Genomic DNA, 14,307 nt, shown 5'->3' with positions numbered 1-14,307 from the left:
TATATATATATATATATATATATATATATACACAACAGTTTGGAGGTTGTTAGGGTGTGATTTGGAGGTTCTTTTCGATGGCTCTAGTTGTTAGTGGTAGTTCGGTCGTTTGGTGGTTGTGATGGTGAGAGTGGTTCCCTCTGTAGCGTCCTGGTAGTAGAACCGAGCGCCAGTACCAGTGTCTCCAGCCACGCCAGTACCTCTACTTCTCCCTTGTACTTGCCCAGGTACACCTCTCTGCCCCTTATCAGTGCCAGTGTCTTATCAGGAGTTGCATCTGCATCTGTGACAGTTCCTTTAAAATGGCTGTTGCCAGTGGCTGTGGCAGTACCACGTAGTTAGTACCTTTCCGTGTGTCGGCCCCAGTACTGGTACCAGTGTAAGTACCTGTGATTTATACCAGTACCAGTGTGTCTACCAGTGCCAGTGCCAGTGCCTGTGTCAGTAGTGCCAGTGCCTGTATCAGTAGTGCCAGTGCATGTATCGGTAGTGCCAGTGCCTGTATCAGTAGTGCCAGTGCCTGTATCAGTAGTGCCAGTGCCTGTATCAGTAGTGCCAGTGCCTGTATCAGTAGTGCCAGTGCCTATCAGTAGTGCCAGTGCCTGTATCAGTAGTGCCAATGCCTGTATCAGTAGTGCCAGTGCCTGTATCAGTAGTGCCAGTGCCTGTATCAGTAGTGGCAGTGCATATATCAGTAGTGCCAGTGCCTGTATCAGTAGTGCCAGTGCATGTATCAGTAGTGCCAGTGCCTGTGTCAGTAGTGCCAGTGTCTGTATCAGTAGTGCCAGTGCCTGTATCAGTAGTGCCAGTGCCTGTATCAGTAGTGCCAGTGCCTGTATCAGTAGTGCCAGTGCCTGTATCAGTAGTGCCAATGCCTGTATCAGTAGTGCCAGTGCCTGTATCAGTAGTGCCAGTGCCTGCATCAGTAGTGGCAGTGCATATATCAGTAGTGCCAGTGCCTGTATCAGTAGTGCCAGTGCATGTATCAGTAGTGCCAGTGCCTGTGTCAGTAGTGCCAGTGTCTGTATCAGTAGTGCCAGTGCCTGTATCAGTAGTGCCAGTGCCTGTATCAGTAGTGCCAGTGCCTGTATCGGTGCCAGTGCCTGTATCAGTAGTGGCAGTGCCTGTATCAGTAGTGCCAGTGCCTGTATCAGTAGTGCCAGTGCCTGTATCAGTAGTGCCAGTGCCTGTATCAGTAGTGCCAGTGCCTATCAGTAGTGCCAGTGCCTGTATCAGTAGTGCCAGTGCCTGTATCGGTGCAAGTGCCCATCAGTAGTGCCAGTGCCGACGTTAATGGTTTTCCTGTGGAGGAGGGAGAGGGGAGAGAGAGAGAGAGAGAGAGAGACAGGGAGAGGAGAAGAGAGAGAGAGAGACAGGGAGAGGGGAAGAGAGAGATAGAGAGAGAGAGAGAGAGAGAGAGAGAGAGAGAGAGAGAGAGAGAGAGAGGCAGGGAGAGGAAGAGAGAGAGAGGGAGACAGGGAGAGGGGAAGAGAGAGAGAGAGAGACAGGGAGAGAGGGAGAGAGAGAGAGGTGGGTGATGACGCTGGTGGTGGTGGTGGTGGTGGTGGTGAGGGTGAGGGTGGTGTGGCAGGCCTGGCGCATGGTCGTCAGGCCCTGCATGCAGCGCCCAGGTCGACCCCTCACTCACTCCCGGTCGGCGCAGCTCTCCGAGCACACACACGCGGTGGCTGCCCCCCCAGCGCCTCACGTGGACGCTGACGCCCGCGCCCTCTACACGCGCCCGCCGCTGCACACGCCTCCTGCACGGGCCTCCGCGCCTCCTCCCGCGCTGAATTAGTGATAGTGAGACGACTCGTAGAAGAGAATTTCGTTTTTATAAGTGCTCGGACGTTTATTTAGATTTCTGTTGTGGGTGTGAGTAACGTGTAAGAAGCGTATTTGCCAGGTCTTTCCCTCCCTCCTCTTCTTTGCCTCACCGCTCGCCACACACACACACACACACACACACACACACACACACACACACACACACACACACACACGCTAGCTATTACCTTTCCACTTATCTCTGTCACTGTTCCTCATCTCCCTTAAGTGAAAGAGACAAAGATGTGCGTATAATTGGTTATCGGTAATCGCCCCGTCGCCTGTATTATCCTTGTGGGCGGCGAGGATGCCATTATGACAGAAATACCACCTCACCTCACCTCACCTTCCCCACCCCAACCCACCCAGCATCATCGCCGGGCCTAATTAAACTTACACCGTCGCGAAAGGTTAATTGTTATTCTTCATCAGTTACCGCCCCCCACCACCACGTCCAGGTGTGTGTTGCAGGTGGCTGTGGTATGGTGCTGGTGCGTTGGGAGCGAGAAGGGGTATATGTATGTAGTGGCGGCTTCTTCCAGCCACTCTCGCTACCACCGCTTGAAAAAAAGAAATTAAAAAGAGATTTGATGATTCGACACAGGGGGGATGACTGTGGAGCAAGTCTCTTAAATGAGTCCAATTAAGGCCTCCTTAACCTCCCGAGATCGAGTACAGTCACGCGAGTTCGTGTGGGGAAAACGCAAATGAATAGTCGTGAAGTGCTGAGGAGTGTGTTACGCCGGACGAAACTACTGAATTGGTCGTTACCATCTCCGGCAGTAGTTAGTGTAAATGCAGTCTGTCAATAGATCGAGGTTAGTCGTAAGTTCGTTGAAAGGTTACGGGTCTAGAGCACTACACACTAGACCACCTTCCCCTTCCACTACCATCCCATACCAACAGCTGCAGCATCTGTTGCATTAAGACAGAATTTTCTTCCCCTTCCTCTTCCCCTTCCGCTCATTGTCTTGTGGCGTAAACATGTGTCATGTGATGCCAGTTTTATACCACGGTTTCAAAAAGTGTGTATATACATACGTATGTATATACATCGGTTCTGAAACACGCCGTCGCAAGCCAGCTTACGAGACCAGAGTCGCTACGACTGTGTCTCATGTTGCGCCCAGGTAGTGGTCGCAACCTCTCGCAGTTGCGTGTAAACGTATGTGGCACCGAGTCGGTCCAAAAATATCGTACACTTACGTCTGGAGAGTAATTGAAAGTCCTTTATTCGTCGAGTTTAGCACATGAACATCATCTTCCCCACCCGCGCTGGCTTAGCAATGGCACGGGCGTTTAGTTTCGAAGTCCCCCAGAGAGATCGAGGACGCAATACCAGTTGCTCCAGCAGGAGAGGGGGAAAGGGGGTTCTTGGAGAGGCCTTCCTGCTCAGTGTAGTGAGAAAAAGTATTTCGTAAGTACACTTCAGATGGTTTATTAAGTGCCTCCGTAAGGGAGTGATAAAAGAGCTGTGCAAGAGAAGTGCTCATGAGGTCTACTTACCTCGAAGGTAAACAAGAATAAGTGCTTCTTTGAGGGGTGTTCTCAGCAGTGATTTGGATCCTGTCATTTCACGTCTAATACTTTCTCCGGGGTTTTGTGGGTTGAAGTAGTGATTTGCAGTGTGTAGAGGAAGTGTTGTGAGATGGGCAAGTTCTATGTGAAAGGGGTAAGTGTAAGGGAAGTGCTCTGTGTAGGGAGCAGGTGCTGTTGGGGTGCGACAGAGCGCGGTATGTACGGCAAGTGCTGTGTGTACAGCGGTTGCTGTGATGGGTGAGTGCTGTGGCCCATAAGACGCGTGTGGTATGTAGGGCAAGTCTTACATGTGGGACGAATGGGGTGTAGACGAAGTACTCTATGTAGGGCAACTGTTTTACGTCGGGGTAAGTGTGTGTTGTGTCTACGACAAGGTTTGCGTGTCGAGCAGTTGCTGGGTATGTTGGGGGATAACTGCTGGGGTGTTTTGGGATATTGGTTATGTGTTTCTTTTTTTTTGGGGGGGAGATGATGAGTGTTGCATGAGAGACGAATGCTGTGTTTAAGGGAAGTTTTGCGTGTGACAGTTGATTGCTTGGCGCGATTTACATGGAGCGAATATTAGATTTGCTTGGATGAGCGAGGTGTTTTATGAATCTTCTGTACGGTACCTGTGTACATGAGGGCATCTGTTTCGAATGTACGTGTGTACTAAAGGTAACAACTGTGTTGGTTATGATGGGTCACTGAATCTGTGTTTATTATTTCAAGATAACAGTGTTGGTTATATGAGTTCATGAAAATGCATACCTTTTAAGATAACAGTGTTGGGTATGAGTCAATGAAAGTGCATACATTTCAAGATAACAGTGTTGGGTATGAGTTAATGAAAGTGCATGCAAGTCAAGATAACAGTGTTGGGTATGGGGTCAGAGACATTCTTTTTATGCCAAGATAAACACCCTTTTTATGCCAAGATAAACACCACCATTACATATTCCCCGTGTATTTACGTGTGTGTGTGTAGTAGGTCAGCGCTGTACACATGCCATGTCTAATAGTCTAAAGGAACGTTAATTAATTACACTAAACATCCGCTAAAATGCCTCTGTTGCTAAGTAGATCATCGTATGCATAAATTTACGTAATTATCTACGGCCTGTGGGCAGCCTGAGGACACAGGTTCGAGCCCCATTAACTGAGAATGTGTGACAATAATCTTTCATTGGATGTTTCTGTATATGTCTCCGTGGAGCCCGTGACCCGTGCATCACCGGCCAACATGAATAGTTGCATGGCTAGCAATTTTCCATGAGGCTTTGCCGTTGTGATCCTAACTCCACCCACGGCTGGTACCCCTGCCACGCCTCCCTTCCAGCAGCCTTCCTGGGTGCCACGCCTCCCCTTCCTACCTGCCTGGCTGCCACGCCTTCCCCTAACAGCCTCTCCTCCTACCTGCTGACTGCCACGCCTCCCCCTTATACCTGCCTGGTTGCTATGCGTCCCCTCCTACCTGCTGGCTGCCACGCCTTCCTTCCTACCTGCTGGCTGCCACGCCTCCCCCTAACACCTTCCTGGTTGCCATGCGTTCCACCTGCTCCTGTCTCGCTGCCACGCCTTCCTTCCTTTCTCCTCCTGCTCGGTCTCCACGCCTTCCCTCCAGCTTCTGCTTGGCTCCCCATGCCTTCCTTCCCGCTCGTACCTGCCCACCACGCCTTCCTTCCCGCCTTCTGGCTGCCACGCCTTCCTCAACCCCCCCCCCTCCTGCATGACTGCTGCGTCTCCCCTCGTCCCCCTGGCTGCCACGCCTCCTTTCTTGTGCGCCTGACCTACCCCGATACCCACGCCCGAACACCTTACCCCAAACCCTACACGCCTGACCTCCCTGCCCCATAACCCACACGCCTGTACACTTTCCCCCAACCCCACACGCCAGACCAACTTTCCCCCAACCTCACACGCCAGACCAACTTTCCCCCAACCCCACACGCCAGACCAACTTTTCCCCCAACCCGACACGCCAGACCAACTTTCCCCCAACCCCACACGCCTGACCTACACGCCTATCCGACCTCAACATTCCATGAACCCGTGTCTTCTCTCCTCGCTAGGTACTTCAAGACCTTCGGTAATTAGCAGTGGCTGTCGGTGGGACACCACCTCCTTCTCCCCACACCCCAAATGCTTGAGTACCAGCGTATATATTTTTCTCCACCTGTAGTCTGTCCGCCTAGCCACGCCACCCAGTTCCCTCCCCCCCACTCTCTCTCTCTCTCTCTCTCTCTCTCTCTCTCTCTCTCTCTCTCTCTCTCTCTCTCTCTCTCTCTCTCTCTCTCTCTCCCGGATGTCGATACGTATGTAATTGTCATATCGGCGAGCGTCAGAGCCAGGTAGGTGTACAGTGTACCCTGTACAGTTTCCCGAGGCAATAATTGAACCCCGAGAGGCGACTTGGGTCCGTTTTCTTCCGCCTTGTGTATATCATTATTATTATTTTTTTTTTCTTTCCGTCGTTTTCTTCCGATATCGTTGCCGGAGGCTTTCTCTCGCGCTTACGTATCTTCCCCGGGCTAACGAAGTCGTTAGTACACCGTCGCTTGTCTGGTGTACTGCATTGCAGTCACTGTTCGTCAGGTGGACGTGTTTGTCAAGATGTATTGTCCTAGTTGGGTTGAGGAAGGTCAATGCTCACGTGAAATTAGGTATTCCTTCAGACCTCAGTTGATAGAGATGCTCAGTGGAAGGTGTTAAGAGTATATGGTGTGGGAGGCAAGTTGCTGGAAGCAGTGAAAAAGTTTTTATCGAGGATGTAAGGCATGTGTACGAGTAGGAAGAGAGGGAAGGGATTGGTTCTGAAGTAAATGAGACAGGCAGTTATGATTTTTAGTTCATATTTTCTTTTTCGTATTTTTCTTTACGTGTCTTGCGTTTGGGGGGGGGGGGGGAAAGATGACGGCCTTGGAAATGCTCCATGTCTTTCTGGTCCCCGACGTGTTCGCTCGCCTCTCTACCCCTTAGGCTACGCCTTTTCTCTCATACACTCACCTTTGATTATTCCCCCCCTCTCTCTCTCTCTCTCTCTCTCTCTCTCTCTCTCTCTCTCTCTCTCTCTCTCTCTCTCTCTCTCTCTCTCTCTCTCTCGTTTTCCTTTTGAAAGTCAAACGTATCCATTAGCCAGTCCCATCCCTGGCATATATGTGTGTGTCCGCTTCACTCGAGCTGCGCTCAGGGGGTCAGGGGTTCGAATTCCCTCACTGGTCATCTCTCCTTCACTCCTCTGGTTCTTGTCTCTTCGTCCGAAGTGGTAGAATTTAACCCATGGCTTTGTAGTAGACCTTAACCCTTAGCATTGTGGTAGACCTTAGCCCCTAGCTGTGGTTGACCTCAACCTCTGGCAGTATGGCACACCTTGACCTCAGAACACTGTGGTGGACCTTAGCCCCAGGCCCTGTGGTAGAATGCAAACCCTAGGGACTGTGGTTAACTTAAACCCTTGGCACTGTCGTAGACCTTAACCCCTGGTAATGTGGTGGCACATACCTCCAACCACTGTGGTTGACTTAAACCCCACCCACTGTGGTTGACCTTAACCCCAACCACTGTGGTTGACCTTGTCTCCCACTGCCTCAGGTACATGTTCCTCTCCCCTCTGCCTCTCTCTCATTCCTCCTCCTCCTCCTCCTTCTTCTTCTTCCTCTTCCTCTTCTTCTCCTACTTCTTCTTCTTCTTCTTCTTCTTCTTCTTCTTCTTCTTCTTCTTCTTCTTCTTCTTCTTCTCTCCTCCTCCCCACTCTGCCTTCCCCACCACTTGACCTTCCTTCCCCCTCACACACGCGCACACACACCCTGCTCATCACCTGCCCCCAGGAGCATCTCCTGTGCGCTGAGTACACCCGGTGAATAGGTAGCGAGACGCAAGACACAGCTTTCATTCATGATTTCCCAGGTGCTGGACAACACCTTCCTCCTCCTCCTCCTCCTGTCCTCCTTCTCCTCCTGTCCTCCTCCTCCTCCTCCTCCTCCTCCTCCTGTACTCATCTCTTCCTCGAGCGACATGTAATTCGCTCTCACCCGCCACCTCCCACAGCTCTCTCCTCAGCGAGGCTGTTCGGAGCGACTTCATATTTCAAATGAAAAATAATATAACTAAACTCCGACCATTTCTTTTTTACGGAAGCATTAGGATTTACTGCACTATCCAGCTCTTACATTTACCGATTATCATGTAAATCTGTTTATCATATTTCGTTATATATATATATATATATATATATATATATATATATATATATATATATATATATATATATATATATATAGCAGCACTGATGAATATATGTAGCAAAACTATCTAATGTGTGTAGCGACACAATCAAATCTCCATAGCAACACTGCTTAGTCTATGTAACATCACCTTTGAATGTACGTAGTAACCCTGCTTGATTTACATAGCAACACTGCTGAATTTACATGACAACACTGTCGAATGTATATAGCAACATACAGAAAGAGAGAGAGAGAGAGAGAGAGAGAGAGAGAGAGAGAGAGAGAGAGAGAGAGAGAGAGAGAGAGAGAGAGACAGACAGACAGACAGACAGACAGCCAGGGAGAGAGAGAGAGAGAGAGAGAGAGAGAGAGAGAGAGAGAGAGAGAGAGAGAGCAGTACCTGTTATGTCACATTAGTTTATTAAAAAAAAAGAAGTGGGACTCTTACCCTCCACCCTCTGGCCAGGTCTGGTATTTTCCTCCGCTTCCCCTTTCGAACTCGTCCTTTGATCAATGTTTTGTGTATTTTTCCCTATTTTCTTTTTTTTCTTTTTTTTTACTCGACTTTCGCGTGTGGTTCCAATTTCAATTTCTTGCTTTTTCCCCTCCTGGCTTGCCGTCCTCCGTGGCCCAGGTTCGACTCTCAGGCGTACAGAGGTTATATATATATATATATATATATATATATATATATATATATATATATATATATATATATATATATATATATATATATATATATTATACGATGATGATGGACTTATGGAAATAACCTTCTCGCTCGTGTTCTTCCCACCTGCAGTAGGAGTTTGGGAACAGTTTATACAAGCATTATATATACCTGTTGTGTGGATATATATATATATATATATATATATATATATATATATATATATATATATATATATATATATATACTTGTGTACAGTCACCTGTCTTGGCATGGGCAAAAATATGTCATAATGATGGACGTCCCAGATGAAAGAAAACGAGTACACGAAAAGCAAATGCAATCAGTTATAGTTTCTCTTGGTGTTTATAGACGTGACTTTAGAAAACGGGAAAGTTGTAAGAAGAGGGAAAGACCTAAGAGGGAAGGGAATTCCACACCTTCAAGGAAGGGAGATATTATAACGGTCGATCCTCGAGTGGATGGACTTCACATAGAATCTGTGGGATACAGCAACGAGACAGCGCGCTTCGGACGCAAGCCATGGGTGGCTTGAGACAGACAGACGCAGACACACCTCACGGGAGCAGTGGTCAGAAAGGTACCCATGGAAATTGGGGGAAAGGGCAGCAACATTACAGCAGACGGAGAAGGGACGCTTGGAGAGAGAGAGAGAGAGAGAGAGAGAGAGAGAGAGAGAGAGAGAGAGAGAGAGAGAGAGAGAGAGAGTTACTGTAGGTGAAATGAGAGGAAGGAAGGTCTTGGATTCCACTCTGGCTAAATAATAGGGAAGTGGAAGAGGAGCTAATGATCCAATCATGCCCACAGTCCTCTTTACTGGCACGAATGAGATCCTTGTGGACATGGGACCTGCTCATGAGGGAAATGGCCAATTGCACATACACCAAACTCCCGGCTTCTGGGAATCGTATTTTGCAACGTTCGTCATATGAGGTGTGTGTCCAGGATGAAGGCAGAAGATGTGGCGATGCCCCACATGTTTGTTATGGCCTGGTCGAACTGGGCTCTTTTCAGAGAGGGACTGTGAGGAGCGAGGGGGGGAAACGAGCGAGATGTGTAAAAGACTTATGAGGAGAAATAGCTTTCTTTTTTTTCTTTTTTTGCATCGTTAAACGTAACTAGAATGCTACGTTCTTATCCGGAGACTCTGCAGCCTCGAATTTAGATAGAGATGTAACCAGCTCCAGAGAGACAGAGATACGGAATAATAGAATGAGAACGGGAATGGAGACGTGGTTTTAGTGTGTGTGTATATAGTGAAGTCATTGGCGCAAGAGTGCGTTGGACGAGATGTTGCAGAAGGGTGATGAGATGAGATGAGATGTTGAAGAAAGGAGACGTGGGAGAGATGATGAGATGTTGAAGTGAGGGGATGGGTAGTGGTGAGAAGAGGCTTGGCCGACAGGACTGAAGATGCCAATTGACGCCAGATGGGATAAGACAGAGAGGAGTCGATCCATCGAAGGACTACCACAGTGGACCAACTGGAGGGAAAAGCTATGCTATACAGAACAGAGAAGAGCAGAAAAACCAACAGAAATAAGTTTGGAAATCATATGAATTGCAAGAGGTCACAGTGGTGCGCGCGATCTAGTATATGCTCATAAACAAGAGGAAAAATGAAACACGGTAAGTTCCCAAGTGCACTTTCGTGCAATGATCACATCTTCAGGGGAGATGCAAGTATGAGACAGAGGACGTATAACAGTCGGTTAATACACAAGAAAGAAACGTAACTAAGACGCCATTGGTCTCTTCCTTGTATCTCAACTGACTGTTTTACATTAATCTCATTCTTGTATCTCCCCTGACGATGTGATCATTACAGGAAAGTGCACTTGGGAATTGATCGTGTTTCATTTTCCTCGTGGTTATCAACGTATATATATATATATATATATATATATATATATATATATATATATATATATATATATATATATTATAAAGTTTGTGTTTTTGATAATACGACTTCAGTTTCGTATATGAATTCTCCAGAACCAAGATAAAAACCATATGCGCTTCCATGTTAACCAGAAAGAGTTAAGTCGAATATCATTTTTTTTCTTTTGCGAATAGTAGGATATGTTTCGTCCCCTCTTTTTGACCAGCTCGCATTCCCAGTTTATTGGAAGCTTGTTTGGTTTAGACCAAGAACTCCTGTGACTGCCGCTCTCCATTGCAGCTGCCTCGTGCATAGCAGCTGGTTTTTAACTGTTGTTGGAACCCGGGTGTCTCTTCGGTAGAGTTCTCAATATATATATATATATATATATATATATATATATATATATATATATATATATATATATATATATATATATAATATTATCCCTGGGGATAGGGGAGAAAGAATACTTCCCACGTATTCCCTGCATGTCGTAGGAGGCGACTAAAAGGAAGGGAGCGGGGGTGGCTGGAAATCTTCCCCCTATCATTTTTTTTTTTTTCCAAAGGAAGGAACAGGGAAGGGGGCCGGATGAGGGTGTTTCCTCAGAGGCCCAGTCCTCTGTTCTTAACGCTACCTCGCTGAGGCGGGAAATGGCGAATAGTATGAAAGAAAAAAGAAAGAATATATATATATATATATATATATATATATATATATATATATGTGTGTGTGTGTGTGTGTGTGTGTGTGTGTGTGTGTGTGGATGGATGGTATAATAGACGCACAGACAGAGAGTAATAGTCCAGCATACATAGTACTCTATTGGTTCGTGATCATACCTGTGCACTGGTGCACTATGTAGACCAGGTAGGAGAAGAATGATTGCCTGTGCGAACGGTCCCAAAGGAATGCTGAAATACCCCTCATTTTTCCCCCCCATTCAGGGTTCGCTAACCTCCAAACTTTTTTAATGTTTCACAACATTTATTGGTAAACGGAAAGCGGATATATATGTATATATATGTATATATATATATATATATATATATATATATATATATATATATATATATATATATATAAAACATTTGATCGTTTTTCCCGCGTTAGCGATGTAGCCCCAGGAACAGACGGAGAAAGGCCGCATCCGCTCACATTCTCTAGCTGTCATGTGCAATGCACCGAAACCACAGCTCCCTATCCACAACCAGGCCCCACAGACCTTTCCATGGTTTACCCTAGACGCTTAACATGCCCTGGTTCAATCCACTGGCAGCACGTCGACCACTGTATACCACAGCGTTCCAGTTGACTCTAACCCATGCTCTTAGAGCGATGTGGCATAGGGGGAGCGACGTTCTGTTACTGGGCTAATCTAGGAAGCTTGAAGCAGTCAGGGGAACCACGGAAAAGTCCTGTGGGGCTGTGGTTTCGATGCATTACCCATGACAGCGAGAGAGTAGGTGTGAGCAAATGAGGGCGTTCTTCGTCCGGTACCGGTGCATCCTTGCTGAGCGGGAAACGGCGAACAAGTATGGTATATATATATATATATATATATATATATATATATATATGTAAACTGGGAGCGGGGGGCTGGAGATCCTCCCCTCTCATTTTTGATTTTCCAAAAGGAACAGAGAAGGGGGCCAAGTGAGGATATTCCCTCTAAGGCCCAGTCCTCTGTTCTTAACGCTACCTCGCTAACGCGGGAAATGGCGAATAGTATGAAAAAAATATATATATAAACTGATTTGTGTTCGACGAGCAAGGCTGGTGAGCCGTAGGCTGTGGTGAGGGGAGAAGGGTTAAAAATGGACGGGAGACCAAACAAGCAGTTCGCTTGTTAGCAGCGAACGAGTTAGCTAGTTAGCAGCGAGCGAGTTCGGTAGCTAGCAGCGAGCAAGTTAGCTAGTTAGCAGCGAGCGAGTTAGCTAGCTAGCCAGGAGCGAGCGAGTTAGTTTGCTAGGTAGCAACGAGTGAAGGAGTTAGCGAGCGAGTGATTTTGCTAGCTAGCAGTGAGTGAGTTAGGCACCTGGCGGCGAGCGAGCGAGCTAGCCATCTAGCTGTTGAGCGAGTTATGTCACTAGCAGCGAGCGAGTTAGCTAGCTGACAGCGAGCAAGTTAGCTAATTGGCAGAGAGGTAGTTAGCAAGCTGGCCTGAACGACAGACCCCAGTCTGTCTGACACACACCTTGTTGGCCGACTTGACAAGTATTGCCATAGGGGGGGGTGGTTTGACAGGTATTGCCATAGGGGGGGTGTTTGACAGGTATTGCCATAGGGGGGGTGTTTGACAGGTATTGCAAGGGGACTAAGCAAGTGTTGCGGGGGAATTGACAGGTGTTTCAAGGGGTGACGTTACAGGTATTACATGGGGGATTGACAGGTACTGCAGAGGGGATTGACAGGTACTGCAGCGGGGATTGACAGGTACTGCAGAGGGGACTGACAGGTACTGCAGAGGGGATTGACAGGTACTGCAGAGGGGATTGACAGGTACTGCAGAGGGGACTGACAGGTACTGCAGAGGGGACTGACAGGTACTGCAGAGGGGACTGACAGGTACTGCAGAGGGGATTGACAGGTACTCTAGTGGATGGTCTTGACAGGTACGTCAGGGAAGGAGCTTGACAGGTACTAGCTGGCTATAGCTGGGAGGTTGTTGAAGTATGCCGGGTGAGACTCTTAGCTTGGGTAGTTATAGCTGGGTGGTTGTTGAAGTACGCCTGGTGAGAACTTAGCTTGGGTAGTTATAGCTGGGTGGTTGTTGAAGTACGCCTGGTGAGAACTTAGCTTGGGTTGCTATAGCTTTTTGGTTGTTGAAGTATGCCTGGTGAGAATCTTAGCTTGGGTTGTTATAGCTTTTTGGTTGTTGAAGTATGCTTGGTGAGACTCTTAGCTTAGGTAGTTATAGCTTGGTAGTTGTTAAAGTGTTACGTCATTTTTGAACCTCCCCTCTGGTAGGTAAAGCTAAGGAAGATCATTAAGGTAAAATTTAAAGCTAATAATTATTATTCAGTCTTGAATGAATGGGAATTACGTCTTGCCAATTTATGGCTAATGAGTTTATCGTTATCGTGGGTTATTGTAGTGCTTTAATGACTGGCCTTGTAGCCCCACTAGAGGTTGTGGTGTTCAAGTCGATGTTGGAAGAGAGGAATTCTGGTGTTGTAGTGTTCTAATTGCGTCAGTGGAGTGGTGGTTCTAGTGTTGTAGTGTTCTAGTTGCGTCAGTGGAGTGGTGGTTCTAGTGTTGTAGTGTTCTAGTTGCGTCAGTGGAGTGGTGGTTCTAGTGTTGTAGTGTTCTAGTTGCGTCAGTGGAGTGGTGGTTCTAGTGTTGTAGTGTTCTAGTTGCGTCAGTGGAGTGGTGGTTCTAGTGTTGTAGTGTTCTAGTTGCGTCAGTGGAGTGGTGGTTCTAGTGTCGTAGTGTTCTAGTTGCGTCAGAGGAGAGGTGAGTCTAGTGTTGTAGTGCTCTAGTTGCGTCAGAGGAGAGGTGAGTCTAGTGTTGTAGTGTTCTAGTTGCGTCAGAGGAGTGGTGGTTCTAGTGTTGTAGTTTTCTAGTTGTTGTAGCGGAAAAGCTCTGCGTGTTGTGATATGTGTTGTGGGGTTCTGTTGTGTGTTATATTTCAGTTGGTTTATCGGTGGTTTAGTTTGTGCTGCGGTTTCATTCTGTATGGTTTAATGATCTTGTGTTTCTCGTGTTCCACATTACTTTTCCATCTTGTCGGCGATTGGAGAGGGACATTGTGGTGGTCAGTTGAGCTTCGTGATCTTGTGTAGTAGGATCCAGTTACAAGGTTGAACTTGGCGGGCGGGCGACCAGAGCACCTGCAGAAGGTGTACTCGTTGATGGCCGGCAACGGAACGGACGCCCTTCTCAAGTCGCACCTCAGGGTTCCCAGGTCTCGGTGCGTAGGGCTGCCGTCGTAGCCATAACATGGTCTTCCGCAGGGCAACGACTGGTGGCGTCAGGGTTTTCGTCCGTAGGGCTGCTGGGTCCGGCCACTATCGAGGTAGCCTGTGCAGTGCTGTGTGGGGGTCTCTCTCCCCTCGAAGGGAAGGAAGGAACGTGTTGGTTGCTCTCTCTCTCTCTCTCTCTCTCTCTCTCTCTCTCTCTCTCTCTCTCTCTCTCTCTCTCTCTCTCTCTCTCTC

The 14,307-nt window shown here is 47.6% G+C and overlaps 1 protein-coding gene across 5 annotated transcripts in view; it reads left to right on the top strand.

Annotated features, from left to right (window-relative positions):
• The window catches only part of LOC139753720 (neo-calmodulin-like), a 657,420-nt gene that overhangs the window by 495,092 nt on the left and 148,021 nt on the right, over positions 1 to 14,307 (top strand). The window contains exon 1 of one of the 5 annotated variants that reach the window (XM_071670459.1): positions 1,651 to 1,875. The exons of 3 other annotated variants lie outside the window; for them this stretch is intronic. The gene's annotated coding sequence lies outside the window, so the exon portion shown is untranslated. Of the gene's footprint in view, positions 1 to 1,650; positions 1,876 to 14,307 lie in introns of those variants that run through there. One more of the 5 variants, XM_071670460.1, reaches the window with a different exon arrangement.

Source organism: Panulirus ornatus, chromosome 15 (assembly GCF_036320965.1).
Source record: "Panulirus ornatus isolate Po-2019 chromosome 15, ASM3632096v1, whole genome shotgun sequence".
NCBI classification, from domain to species: Eukaryota; Metazoa; Arthropoda; class Malacostraca; order Decapoda; family Palinuridae; genus Panulirus; species Panulirus ornatus.
Note: the sequence above shows the minus strand (reverse complement) of the source record. Positions and strands in the feature narration are given on the sequence as shown.